At 36.4% G+C, this 15,156-nt stretch overlaps 1 protein-coding gene across 7 annotated transcripts in view; it reads right to left on the bottom strand.

Annotated features, from left to right (window-relative positions):
- The window catches only part of DLGAP1 (DLG associated protein 1), a 1,399,633-nt gene that overhangs the window by 993,310 nt on the left and 391,167 nt on the right, over positions 1 to 15,156 (bottom strand). The window lies entirely within an intron of this gene.

Raw genomic sequence — 15,156 nt, 5'->3', positions numbered from 1 at the left:
TCAAAGGACCCAACTCTGCTATGGGTTAGTCATGTTGACTTGGGCAAGGCATCCAATTGCTCTTTTTTTTTTTTTTTTTTTTTTTTTTTTTTTTTTTGTCTTTTTGCCATTTCTTGGGCCACTCCCATGGCATATGGAGGTTCCCAGGCTAGGGGTTGAATCGGAGCTGTAGCTGCTGGCCTACACCAGAGCCACAGCAACGCAGGATCCGAGCTGCGTCTGCGACCTACACCACAGCTCACAGCAACGCCGGATTGTTAACCCACTGAGCAAGGGCAGGGATTGAACCGCAACCTCATGGTTCCTAGTCGGATTCATTAACCACTGCGCCACGATGGGAACTCCATCCAATTGTTCTTGATATCACCCTTAAAATGAGGGATTCAGTTGGATGATCCATACCAGTAGCTCTGATCTTTGCATCCAATGGTATTGGAATCTTTTCTAGAGTTGTTTAGATGGTCAAATGAATACAATTGAAATAAGTCCTACAGGTGCTATCTTGAGAAGGGACGCTACCAAGTGCTAATTTTAGCACACCATGGCATTTATCTCCACCATCATGATAGAAAAACAAGGGCTGGCAAATTGGCCTTCTGTTTCTGCAGCTGCTGACCCCTAGTAAAGAATGTTAGAACAGACGTAAGCTAGCCCTGGAGACTTGGGCTGGTGCCAAAAGCAATAACTACAGCTTGTTCTGTGGCTGTCACTCTGAATTAAAGACTGAATGGCCAACGGAAACCACCATTTCACACTGTGATGTTCCGGGTCTCCCACTTCGGTGGCTGAGGTTGGCAGTGCTTCTACACAGGATGTATCACGCTTGTCAAGATGTCCAGGGTCAGGTAACTGGGCACTGCACCTGGTTAGGGTACTATCAAAATGGTACTTTCTCAGGGATTTCCTTAGGCAAAGAAAGCAATTTTGCAAAGTCGAAAAGGTAACCATCTCTATATGGTTCCTGATCTGAGACCTCAAGTGTATCTACAAAGCCAAGGGCTAGGATATATGAAAAAAGTCACTCCCAGGCATTTCAAAAATGGGCTCACACTATTCTGGGATGTCTGTGCTCAGTTATTTCAGTCCCTGACTCAAATGTAAACCCTATATAATAGCAACATTGTACTCAAAGGAAGGAGACTTTTCTGGAGCAGTAGGTAAAGGAAGGCAATTTAGACGACAGTCATTTTAACGTTTCCTCACCTTTGCCCATGCAACTTTGCCCTTGTTCATCTAAATTCTAACAGAGTGGAGCTAATGTAAAAGGAACATTGAAATAAATGGCAAATGGGAATGACTGAGACAGTTGAAGGATGCCTTTAAGAGTTATTTGGCCCAAAAATAACCTCAGTAATTCTTACAGATTTCCTTGGAAGCAATGTAAAAACTGCCTGGGGTGCAATGTATTCACAAGAATAGGACCTTTGCTTCTGAAAAAGAGTCTTAAAGTACTGAGAATTGGGGAAATGTTTAAAGTGATATGTAACAAAGAACAGGGTTGGATCCAGGAGAATGATTCAATGTTAAATTCATAAAATCATTACTAACCTCATAGATTCAGTTGTGTGAAAGACAAATTCAAGTTGGAAAATAATGCTCTATTAAATATTAATTTTAGAATTATGTTCTTTAGAAGTCAATACTAAATGTATGGAACAACCATGTAGCAGACAGACTTACAACAGTGTTTCTCAGCCAGGGGTGATTTTGCTTCCCAGGGGATATTACGACATAATTCATTCATTAAATGAATGCTTATTGACTGCCTACTATGTGTCAACCCTGAGACGCCACTGATTACATGATGACTGTTCATCCTGTTGCAGTGGAACTTAATATCCAAATGGGAAGACAGACATTCAAAGAAGTAATTATAATGAAAGTCATTACTGTAAATGAGGGGGTATAAGTTAGGGACCATAACATAGCTGGTAAGTCAGGAAGCCCTCCAAGGGGGTGACTTACATGGTGGGTAGAATTTACCAGGTAGAACATAGGGTAGGGAGAAGAGGTCAAAGAAGTGATTTAAGCAAAATACCATCAGAATCTTTCTTTTCTGAAATAATTTAAGGTTCAAGAAAGAAGAAGCACATATGATGAGAAGAAGAAATTTTCATTGCACCTCCTGCTTCCTTTAGTATCAGTCTTTCAAATCCCTGGATTTATTCCTATTGGATTTCCGCTTCTGGAAACCATTTCTGCTTTCCGGTATTTTCCAAAAGCTCCATGATGTTCACTGAATTATTCTTTCTGTCTTCCTTTCATTTTCAGGAATCTAGAGATGACTTATAAAAGAAAGAACTTATGTATTTATCTTAATAAGAACACTTGACAGTGCTGCTGGGCTAGATCAGGGACCAGGCTGCTGTGAGTGCCTGTCTGCAGTCTTTGCTTTAATGGTTGGATGAAGTAGACTTTAAACAGAACAGTATGTGAAAGAGCACTAACTGTCAGGGTGATGGCATGGTAAAGATGAGAAAATTTGCTAATTCTCTATAACTATTCCCAGAAAGAAACATTTCGATGAGATAGTCAATAATTAAAATATTTCATCATCTGTTATAGTCTGTTAGCATAACAAGAGCTGGCTCTCTTCTTTGGTATAAAATAGGATGATTTAACTCATTCAATTAGTATTTTCTTACCCAATATTATTAGTGCTGTGTATCTCCTACCTAGACTGTTTCCTGAGTGATAATCTTCACTGAACCTCCTTGAAAATGCTTTTACTGTTTAGAACAGCAATAGCTCTAGAGGATTTTTTGCTAGGTTTACATACACATAAAAAACTGAAAGTATAAAATTTCTTCTCTTTATCCATAACACCATGACTCAGATGTAACTGACATATTCAGAGCCTGAAAATTCAAGCGGAATCCGTGGTACTCACTCCAGGATGTGCATGTGCCCAGTGAGGACTATCTGAAACTTATCAGATTCAGAAACCGTTTTCACTCTCAAGGCTAGCAAAATAGAACGTTTTATACCTATATTTTGTGGAAATTTTAAGACGATGGATATTAATTAGTCTCTTAGGCAGAGAGCCAATGTGAACACAATATATGAACTTTATCAAATCACTGGGGATTGAGTAGTTGTGAAAAATGAGTCCCATCTGTTAAAGCAGAATAAACTTATCACGTTTATTCTGTATCCATTATGTGGACATTATGTGGACATAATGGAACTAAATTGTAGAGATGATATTATACAAAAGCTTAAGAGCTAATGCACCAGACTACTTAACAAGGTGCCAAAAGAGAGACTGTTGCATTTTGGATTCAGGAGCAAGGAGAAAATTTTAAAGGCCAGGACAGTTTTTGGTTTTTTATTTTATATCTTTATTCCAAAAAGGTAAAGTAACTCTTGTTCTGCTTTGAAGGTCCCAGTTTCAAACACAGTGGTAGTGATTGAAAAAGGATGCAGGGGAGTTTCTGTTGTGGCTCAGCGGGTTAAGAACCAACATAGTGTCCATGAGGATGCAGGTTCAATCCCTGGCATTGCTCAATGGGTTAAGGATCCAGCATTGCTGTGAGCTGTGGTATGAGTTGCATTTGTAGCTCAGATCCAGTGTTGCTAAGGCTGTGGCATAGGCCTGCGGGTGCAGATCTGATTCAACCCCTAGCCCAGGAACTTCCATATGCTACAGGTGTGGCTGTTTAAAGAAAAAAAAAAAGATAAAGGATTTTGTGACTTGATGTCACTCTTCAGGTCAAGAGTACTTTTCTGCTGGCTTTAGTGAATATGTTCTGCCTTTGTCAAAACCATATTGGTGCTAGGGTGCCAAGGCAGTTCAATTAAATTCAACAAACAGTTGAATACCAGAACAACTGAATATTCACACATGAAAGAATGAAATTGAACCTATAACCAAAACTGACTCCAACTGAATCAACTTAAAAGAAAGTCTTACTCTCAGTAATAAATCTTCCTGATCTTCAGTTAGGCAAAGTCTTCTGAGATATAATACCAAAATCGCATTGATCAGAAAAAAAAAGTTAGACTTTATCAAAATTTAAAACTTTTGTGCCTCAAAGGACATAATTGAGAAAGTGAAAATATAATACACAAAATGAAGGAAAATATTTGCAAATCATACATCTGAGAAGTGACTTTATTCAGGGCATGTAGAAGGCTCTTAACATAAGAGAAAGATAAATAACCCAATTTATAAATGGGCAGAGAATCTGAATAGACATTTCTCCAAAAAGATAAGCAAATATCCAATAAGTGCATGAAAAGATATTCAATATAATTAGCCATTAGGGAAATGTAAATCAAAACCACACTAAAATACCAATTCACAGCCACAAGGTCAGCACAGTCAAAAAGTTAGATACTATCAAGTGTTAGTAAGGATGTGGAGAAGTTAGAACATAGCAGACGAAAATGTAACTTGGGGCAGTTGTCAAAGAAAAGAGTTTAATGTTTCCTCCCATGAGTTAAACAAAGAGTTAGCATATGACAAATCAATTCCACTTTAGTTGTGTGCCCAAGAGAAATGAAAGCATATGTCCACACAAAAATGTGCACATGAATATTCATAGCAGCATTATTTACAGTGGTCAAAAAATGGAAACAATATGGTTTAGCCATATAATGGAATATTATTTAGCCAATAAAAGGGATGCATTACTGGTGCATGCTAGAACACTGGATGGACCTTGAAAACATTATGCTTAGTGAGAGAAGTGAGTCACAAAAGACATCTTGTATAATTACATGCACGGGAAATGCCCCAAACTGCCAAATCTATATAGAGGGTGTATTAATGATTGTCTAGGGGTAGGGCCAAGGGGAAGTGGAGGTAATGGAGAGTGACTATTGGTGTTTTTAAGGTGATGAAAATGTTCTAAAATTAGATTGTGTTGATGGATGCACAACTCTGAATATATTAAAAACAATGAATTGTACACTTTTTGATTTTTATTTTTTCCATTATAGTTGATTTACAGTGTTCTTTCAGTTTCTACTGTAGATCAAAGTGACCCAGTCATACACACACACACATATATTTTTTTCTCACATTACTCTCCATCAAGTGACTAGATATAGTTCTCTGTGCTAAACAGCAGAATCTTATTGCTCATCCACTCTAAATGCAGTATTTTGCCTCTATTACCTCCAGACTCCCAGTCCATTCCACTCCCTCCCCCTTGGCAACCACAAGTCTGTTCTCCATGTCCATGATTTTCTTTTCTGTGGAAAGGTTCACTTGTGTTGTATATTATATTCCAAGTATAAGTGATAGCATATGGTATTTGTCTTTCTCTTCTGACTTACTTCACTTAGAGTGAGAGTCTCTAGTTCCATCTATGTTGCTGCAAATGGCATGATTTTGTTCTTTTTTATGGCTGAGTAGTATTCCACTGTGTATATGTACCACATCTTCTTAATCCATTCATCTGTCTATGGACATTTGGGTTGTTTCCATGTCTTGGCTATTGTGAATAGTGCTGAAGTGAACACACAGGTGCATGTATCTTTTTCAAGGAAAGTTTTGTCCAGATATATGCCCAAGAATGGGATTGCTGGGTCATGCAGTAGTTCTATGCATAGTTTTATAAGGTACCTACATACTGCTTTCCATAGTGGCTATACTAATTCACATTCCCACCAACAGAGAAGGAGGATTCCCTTTTCTCCACACCCTCTCCAGCATTCATTATTTGTTGACTTGCTAATAATAGCCCTTCTGACAGATATGAGGTGGTACCCCATAGTAGTTTTGATTGCATTTCTCTAATAATCAGCAATGTTGAGCATTTTTTCATGTGCTTATTAGCCATCTGTATATCTTCTTTGGAGGAATGTCTATTCAGGTCTTTTTCTCATTTTTCATTTGGGTTGTTGAGTTTTTTTTGCTGTTGTATAAGTTGTTTATATATGTTAGAGATTAAGCCCTTGTCAGTTGCATCATTTGAAACTATTTTCTCCCATTCTGCAAGTTGCCTTTGGGGTTTTTTTATGGTTTCCTTTGCTGTGCAAAAGCTTGTCAGTTTGATTAGGTCCCATTAGTTTATTTTTGCTTTTATTTCCGTTGCCTTAGGAGACTGACCTAAGAAAACATTTGTATGGCTGATGTCAGAGAATGTTTTGCCTATGTTCTCTCCTGGGAGTTTGATGGTGTCTTGTCTCACCTTTAAATCTTTAAGCCATTTTGAGTTTCTTTTTGTGTATGGTGTGAGGGTATGTTCCAGTTTCATTGATTTACATGCAGCTGTCCAGTTTTCCCATTTTATATTTTATATTTTACATTCTTTCCTCCTTTGTTGAAAATTAATTGACCATCAGTGTCTGGGTTTATTTCTGGGTTCTCTATTCTGTTCCATTGGTCTGTATGTCTGATTTGGTATCAGGAATTGCACACTTTAAATGGCTAAATTGTACAATATATGAACTAAGTCTCAAGAAAGTGGGTAAAATTATAGCAGTGCTAGAAATTTTATCTAGGAACCGTTCTGAAACTGGGAGTAGAGAGAAGGAAATTAGGCTTAAAATCTCCAACTTAGGGAAAATTTATGTCATCTGGATGGTTTTTATTACTTCATTGAGTCTGACAGTTCAGGGATATGCTGCTTGCTATGTCCTAGGCACTGGAGACAGAAACATGAAAAAGAAAATGCTTGCTGTAAAGCTTACCAAATAGTGGTGGGGAAGGGTCCTTAAATGCAGTACCTATGATAGGAACAGGGAATCGATGCAACTGGAGTACAGTGAGGATGACCTACCTCCATGTGTGTGCATGTATGTGTGTGTATATGTACGTAGGAGTTGGATGTAGAGATGAAGGAGATCAAGAGGAACTTTCTGGAAGGGTGAATTGAGTTTGTCAAGTGGTCAAGAAGGTGTGCACTACAGAATGCAGATGATACAGGAGAAGGAAGAGTCAAGGAAGACATTTCTTTCTTTAATTCTTGTGGACTTCATGGACTGTTGATCTCAGCTTGATCATTAGGTAACAAAATAGTATCATTAACCACAAAGGGTGATTTTACTAACCATGTTCACAAAGCCCACTTTGGCCAGAAAGTTGGAAGTTTGTACCTTCTGCTTTACTTGTACAGACAAAGTTTGTCTTCCATTGAAATATCACAGTATGTAGCTGTTTTCTAGATCTGCAAGTTTAACAGAGAGAAATCTGAGCTGTAATCTCTTCCCAATTAGCTATATGCTCTGTGTGATCCTTGGTTTCCTGCAAACTGCATGAAAATGACAAGAGTTACTTGATGCAGTTTCGTAAAGAGGAATGGAGATAAAGCATACAAAGCACTTTGCACATAGAACTTTAGTACATGGTAGCTACTATTGTTCTGTATTTTATAATTATATTTTCTTAAATTGAACGGAAGAAAATGTTTCAATTTTCACAGAATATTGTAACCTTACAGTTTTTCCACCTTAGTGAGTAGTACCTAGACCGTTCAGTTTATCTACTGTTTGCTGACAAAGGTATAAGGCATAAAGAGATACAACATTGGTCCTCTGTAATAATAAAAATGCTGGAGCTCAGATGCACAGGACAAAGGCTAAGGAAAGGAAGCCAAATGGGCAAGCAAATTAGGTCATGAATGAATAACAGCAGACAAGGCAAAATCTGCTTATAAATCAGGCAGACAATCTAGTAAAGGTGGAGAGCAGACTGGGCTCAGAGGTCAAGTTAACAGCAGACAGAGTTGTCAGACAACATTTAGAGGCCAGAAAATTAGCAGGGACTGAAACATTTTAGTTGGAGTTTGCTTCCTGAGATAAAACAAGCACATCTCTTTGGGGTCTGATTTCCAGCGAGAATATTCTCACTGTGTTTCCATACAGCTTGCAGACTGACCATTTGATTTGCATAGTTAGAAGGATCTGTTCAATCTCATTTGAACATACCTCTGTGTCTACACACACATTAATATGCACATGCATGCAAACACACACGTGACACTTTTGCCATGTACATTGTGAAGTTCCTCCAGAGTTAAATAGCCTAAGTGCTATTTCTTTCCATGCATGGCTGCTTTTACTGCGACCACACCTATATGTTCCTTTCTGTAGCCATCAGTGGATGGAAAATTGCCAGTTTCTTTCATAGTTCTTGAATGTTGGGATTTGATAGTTTCTGAAATATCTACACTGAAAAGTGCAGAAAAGTGTCAGTCCTTTCATTTGACTTTCATCACGATTTCAATGGCTTTTCAAAAAGCTATTCCATGGAGGTAGATAAAATGCTATTAAAAATATATATAGATATGCAGAGAGGGAAGTCACCATTCTTACTACTGGAACAAGTTCCTGCCTGTCCAAAGAATGGTCTTCACTCACAGATTTTCCTCTGTCCAGTATCTTTCTTTTTCAAATAAATGGAATGGTCATTTGTTATCCCTCTACTGAATAAAAATGATTATGTCCTCACAGTATGATTTTTCCCCACCTACTTTTAAATTTGATTCTGAAAAGAAAATTCACTAATCACATAGATTATCACTGATGTAATTAATATGAATTTGGTATGCTATTTCAAAAAAGGAACAGACTGGAGGTCGTCTTAGTAAAGATTCTATTCAACTTAATGCCTCATAAATTACTCATTGTTGCTGCCCAGTGAATTTAGAGTAATAATTGTAAGACTGGTTATGAGACATTAGGGAGAAATATTATGTCACAAGTAATAAAAAGGTTTGGAGTGCACTCATTTGAAGTCCACTTTTCTTTTTTCACAGAGTAATATTATCCTTTGATTCTAATTTTTGGGGGACAAGTTTACTAATGGCTATTCTTTGGGGAAAAAAAGTATTCTATATCATTCTGTTTATGATCATATGCAGTACAGCCCCACATGTACCTCTGACATGTATCACACTAATGAACTGTTTTAGTCTCACTACCAAAAGAAGTCAGAGCCATCACAATTTTTTCAAATGGAACTAAAGTTTATATTTTCTAAGTAAGACTTGCTATGTCAACTTCTAGCCTTACTTGGTCTCCCATTGTCATGATTTAGGTGTGGTCTACTTTTAATTATCAGTTTTCAAAACCTGTAACTGGATTACATTTCAACAAATATTGAGTGTTTGCTAGGTACTGTTACCTTAGAAATACATAAGAAACACCCATCTTTAAGAAGTATATGTTCTTCATGAGGAGAGAATATATATTTCAAGCTTTATTACCAGTGGCCATGATGAAAAGTAGTTTCTCTATTTGATAATAAAAAAATATCTTCAGGAAAAAAAAAAAGAGAGGACAAGGCCTACTTGTCCTTAAACTATGTGGTATTAGGTACAATGTAGACAAATCTAATTCCCATTCCTCTCAGATGACATTTCTTGTTACTTTCAACTCTCTCCTGACTGCTGATAGGAAAAACCCAAAGGCCACACTTCATTATCTTTAGAGCCTAGAAACTCCTTCTAAGGGCAAAGCTACAACTGTACCTGTTTTTCTGCTTATATTTGTGATGAATTTGCCAAGTACTTCAATGCCTTATCTAACTGATCAAGAATAACAGTAGTATAAAGAGAGCTGTGATAGCTATACTAATATCAAACCAAATAGACTTAAGCTATTTAAAAATGTTACCAAAATACAAAAAGGGACATTTCATAAGGAAAGAAGAGTGAATTCAGCCCCCCACCCCCACCCCCGAGAATGAGAGTAAAGCAAGTATACCTATGCTTGCCATTTCTTATTACTGTTCTATAGGAGAATTTAGTTAGTGTGATTATGCAAGAAAGATCTAGATTGGGAAGGAAAAAGTAAGACTGGCATTATCCTCAGACAACATAGCCTTGTATATAGAAATCATATGAAGACTTTATTAAACACTGCTGGAACTAAAACACAAGTTCAGCATGGTTGCAGGATACAAGACCAGCATACGAAAATCATACTTAATTTCATATGGTATTTCCTTTCTCTTTCTGACTTACTTCACTCAATTTTACATACTAGTGATGCAAAATCTGAATGTAAAATAAAGGCAAAGATTTCATTCACAATAGCATTAAAAAGGGTACAACTACTACAGAAAACAGTATGGAGGTACCTCAGAAAACTAAATATAGAACTACCACATGACCCAGAAATCCCACTCTTGGGCATATATCCAGACTTTCCTTGAAAAAGATACATGCACCTGTATGTTCATTGCAGCACTATTCACAATAGCCAAGACATGGAAACAACCTAAATGTCCATCCACAGATGAATGGATTAAGAAGATGTGGTACATATACACAGTTGCTCAGCCATTTGCAGCAACATGGATGGAACTAGAGACTCTCACACGAAGTGAAGTAAGTCAGAAAGAGAAAGACAAATACCATATCACTTATGTCTATAATATAATATATGGCACAAATGAATCTTTCCACAGAAAAGAAACTCATGGGACTTGGAGAACAGACTTGTGGTTGCCAAGGGGAAGGGAGTGGGATGGACTGGGAGTTTGGGGTTAATAGAGGCAAACTATTGCCTTTGGAATGGATAAGCAATGAGATCCTGCTTATAGCACAGGGAACTATACCTAGTCACTTGTGATGGAACATGTTGGAGGATAATGTGAGAAAAAGAAAATATATATGTGTGTGTATATATATATGACTGAGTCATTTTGCCTTACTGTAGAAATTGACAGAACACTGTAAATTAACTATAAAAGAAAAAATAAAAATCATTAAAAATAGCATCAAAAAGAATAAAATACCTAGCAATCAATTTAACAAAGGAAGTATAATATTTGGTCATGGAAAACTTTAAAATATTGATGAGAGAAACGTTTAAAAATCCACCTAAATAGAAAGACATTCCATATTTTTTGATGGTTACATTGTGAAAATGAAAATTCTTCCAAATTTGTCTATAAATTCAATTTGATCCCTATCAAAATGTCAGCAGACTTTTTGAAGAAACTTACAGAATGACTCACAAATTTATATAAAATTGCAAAAAACCAAGAAGAGCCAAAATTATCTTTAGAAAGAGCAAAGCTAGAGAACTTTTACCTCTCAATTCAAAATTTATTCTAAACTACAATTACTAAGACAGAATGTTCTACTGGCATAAAAACAGGTGTATATGTCAGTGGAATAGATCTGAGAATCTAAAAATACATCCTTACATTTATGGTCATTTGATTTTTGACAAAGGTGTTAACACAGTCAATTCATGGAAAATGGATAGTCTTTTTAACAAGTGGTGTCCGGACAACTGAAAATTCCCATGCAAGATAATGAATTTAGGCCATTATCTCACACCAAACAAAAAATTAACTCAAACATATTATAGATTAAATGTAAGAAATAAAAATTAAGAGTTTTAGAAGATAAAATAGGAGAAAATTCTGAGAACTTGGATTAGGCAAATTTTGTTATATGACACAAAAAGCATGGTCTACAAGAAATGAAATTGATAAATTAGAGCCCAGGCTAATAAAAACATGCCATTTAAAAGTTACCATTAAGAAAATGAAGACAAGTAAGACATTAGAAATAAATATTTGTAAAACACATTTTACACAGGATATGTCCAAAATATACAAAGTATTATACCTTAAGATGACAACTCAGTTTAAAAAAAAGGGGGGGGGGAGGAGGCAAAATATTTGAATAGAGGTTTTACCAAGGAACACATATGAATGGTTAATAAACATGAAAAGATGCTCAATATCATTAGTCATTGTAAATTAAAACCACTAGAATGGCTATAAAAAAGACAGTAACATTGATTGGTGAAAATGTGGAGAAACAGGAAATCTGATACAATAGTGATGGAAATATAAAGTGATTCAGCCATTTGGAAATAGTTTGAAAGCTTCTTTAAAAGTTAAATACAAATGTACCATAAGAAGTAGCAATTCCACACTGGATCTCTACTCACAAGTAAAGAAAACGTGTATCCATACAAAGACTTATACACACATGTTCTTAGCATTAATCATAACAGCCAAAAATAGAAATATCCATCAACTACTGGACAGACAAAATGTGGCATATCTATATAATTAAATACTAATCAACAATAAGAGGAACAAATTACTGATACATGCCATAGCATGAATCGATCTCAAAAGTATATTGCTAAATTTAAAAAAATTATCTTTAAAATGGGTAAAACACATGATATGTAGAAGATGCTCAATAAAATTTCAAAGAAAGTGATCCAGCAGTAAACATGTTCTATCCTCCTAACTCCTTTGAAGCTAAAAGGAAATTTGACTTGGCCTTGAGCTGAGCAGTAGGGTGAAAATAACCTTGAGAATTGTAACCTTAAGCCAGTTCTCATATGTATGCTCAAAATGTGCTTGCAATAAGTAAACCTTAAGCAATTAAGTCAAGTTCAAAATGTTTCCTAATACTTTCCCGGGTGCCTGACAGAATAAAATATAAATGAGCTATCATCCTATATGCAAAGAAATTTTTAAAACAATTTTAATGAAATTTAACAATAAAAATCACCAAACACACAAGGAAACAAAGCACCATGAGTGATAATTAACAGAGGAAAGAAATCAAGCTATGAAAGTTTGAGATTTTTGAATAATCAGACACAGAGTATATACTTACTATATATGCTTATACTATATTACTATAATATGCTTAGTATATAATAGAACTCAAAAGCATTTGCAGATAATATAAATTATCAAGAACTACTAAGCTTATCTGAAAAGTATGTTTTAGCAATTAAAATTACAACAAAATTAAAATTTCAAAGGAGAATTTGAATAGAACATTAGACACAGATGAAGATAAAAATAGTAAACTGGAAATACACCAAAAGAAATTACTTAGAATACAGAGAGAAAAAGAGATGGAAAATAGGAAAAAGTTACAGGGCAGGGAAATAATATTTATTAGAGTTTCAGAACAAAAGGGAGAAAGAATGGAATAGATGCAACACCTAAAGAGATAAGGCTCTGTGACAGACTTCAAAAATTACTGTAATTCTTTGCCCCTCCTTGTATACATGCAATTTGTAATGTGACTTTGGAGAGACTTCTGAGGTGGAAGTCCTTTACCTATCCTTTGAAAAAAGGCTGGCCTCTTGATTTGCATTGGTCAAGCGTGCGTAATACTGTTCATAAAAGTGACAGTGCCTGTTCTGAGTCTAGTTTTCAAGAGGTCTTATGTGATTCCATTATTTCTTTTGCAGACCTGCGGCTATCACATGGCAAAGCCTGTTTGCTGGTTGATGAGAGTCCATGTGGAGAAAAGCCAAGCTGTCCCGGCTGAAGCCATCCTGGACAAGCCTAGAGCCATCTGACCCCCAAGCACATGAGATGGTCTAGTTAAAATTATCAGACCACTGGAGTTCCCGTCATGGCTCAGTGGTTAACGAATCCAACTAGGAACCATGAGGTTTTGGGTTCAATCCCTGGCCTTGCTCAGTGGGTTAAGGATTCAGCGTTGCCGTGAGCTGTGGCATAGGTTGCAGACGCAGCTCAGATCCCAAGTTGCTGTGGCTCTGGTGTAGGTCAGTGGCTACAGCTCCGATTCAACCCCTAGCCTGGGAACCTCTATACGCTGTGGGAGCAGCCTAAGAAATGGCAAAAATACAAAAAAAAAAAAAAATTATCAGACCACCTGTCCCTCAGTTGACTGGGGACTCATGAATGAACCCCGCCAAAATGAACTGGAAGACTCAGAAATACATTCTTGTGAACCTCAAGGCAAGAAAATGTACACTGAGAGATTTTAAAATTTGATACAACAGTATCCAGGAAGAATTTTGAAAGTGTCAGCTGACTGCTCGTAGCTGTGTCTGATACAAAATTGGAAAAAAAAAAAAAAAAAAGAGGTAAGTTAAGAGAACTAGCCATTGGGCAACTATAATTTAGAAGAAATATAGAGAGCTCCTACGTAGTACTGGATTGGAAAATAGACATACTTTTCATCTCCAGTCTTTCCCATTAGTGTAATTTTCTCAGTGTAAATGAGGCCTAAGATCAAATCAATAGTATGACTGTAAGATCCTTTTTAAAGAACTCTGAAATTTTTTAAGATTTGCCTGGTAACCCTTCTGATCTGGACAAAGGGGGTTCTAGTAATTTTGAGGGCAAGTGCCATAGAAGCCTAATACCAAAATAGCAGTCATTCAGTCTAAAAGGAAGCCTATCTCAAAAACAATTTTGGGTAGGATGCTTGGAACAGACTCTAATTAGACATGTAGCTCCTCCACAAAAACTGTGAGTAAATTGAACTGGCAAAAGAACACCAAGTCTAGATTAAAAGGGACTGAGTGTTCAAAACTACAGTAAGACTTTGGGCTCCTGATGTGGTATGATCAAGAAGCAGGCTGAGGAAACTTCACAATTGGCAGGATCAGTAATTCTTTAGAGGTAGTCCAGGTGATCAGGGAAAAGCATGAATGTCTCAAAAGAAGGCTACCAGGCATCATTAGACTACTAACGGGAGGCCACACACATTAGTAGGACGTAGATGGATTTTCTTAAATATCCTCCAATGTCCTTGAAACAATTATTTATAGGCTCTAGCAGAGGAGCTAATTTTATAGAATGTTTAATGATTCCACTTAGACTAAAAACAACTCATGATTGGGTTCAGTCTTGCTATCACTGCTGAATTAGTTGACAAGCCCACTAAGAAAGTCTTCACCAAAAGTATAATTTATCATATTGATGGAAGACAGTGTTCAATATCACTTCTGGTCACCTGGACTTTATGTCCACTTCACCACAAGTTGCCTGTATTGCACTACCAAGTGATAAATACAGAGAAAGCCCCTAATTCTCTTCGCTTGAGTGCAAGAGGAAGGGATGCTGTCCTAATGTTTGCAAGACAAGGTTTTCCTATTTCATACCTGCAGGTTTTGGACAAAAATATGTTATTTCCAGACAAAATGCCACTCGATAATAGTATTCCCTCTTCCTTACTACATACAATAAATGCTAAGACTTAAAGTTCAGTCACTAACTGTAAAGGAAAAAGTAATCAGTGGTACAGAATCCACTCATATTACAACTCATACTATGCAATGCTTTATAATGTAGTCCTTGTGTTTGGAATATAACATATAAAATAATGTCTTTTTTTCTCACTGAAAACCCTTGTTTATAATATTGTTATATGAAAGCACAATCAACAGATGAAAAGTGAGGGCTATTCACAGAATTTGTTTCAAAATGAAGGTGATACTGTCAAATCAGGA

Source organism: Sus scrofa, chromosome 6, assembly GCF_054392235.1.
Source record: "Sus scrofa isolate SSC_HxYL_T2T_F1_AM1 chromosome 6, Sscrofa_HxYL_maternal_Yorkshire_Landrace_v2.0, whole genome shotgun sequence".
In the NCBI taxonomy this organism is placed as follows: Eukaryota; Metazoa; Chordata; class Mammalia; order Artiodactyla; family Suidae; genus Sus; species Sus scrofa.
This window is presented reverse-complemented; position numbering and strand designations above follow the sequence as displayed.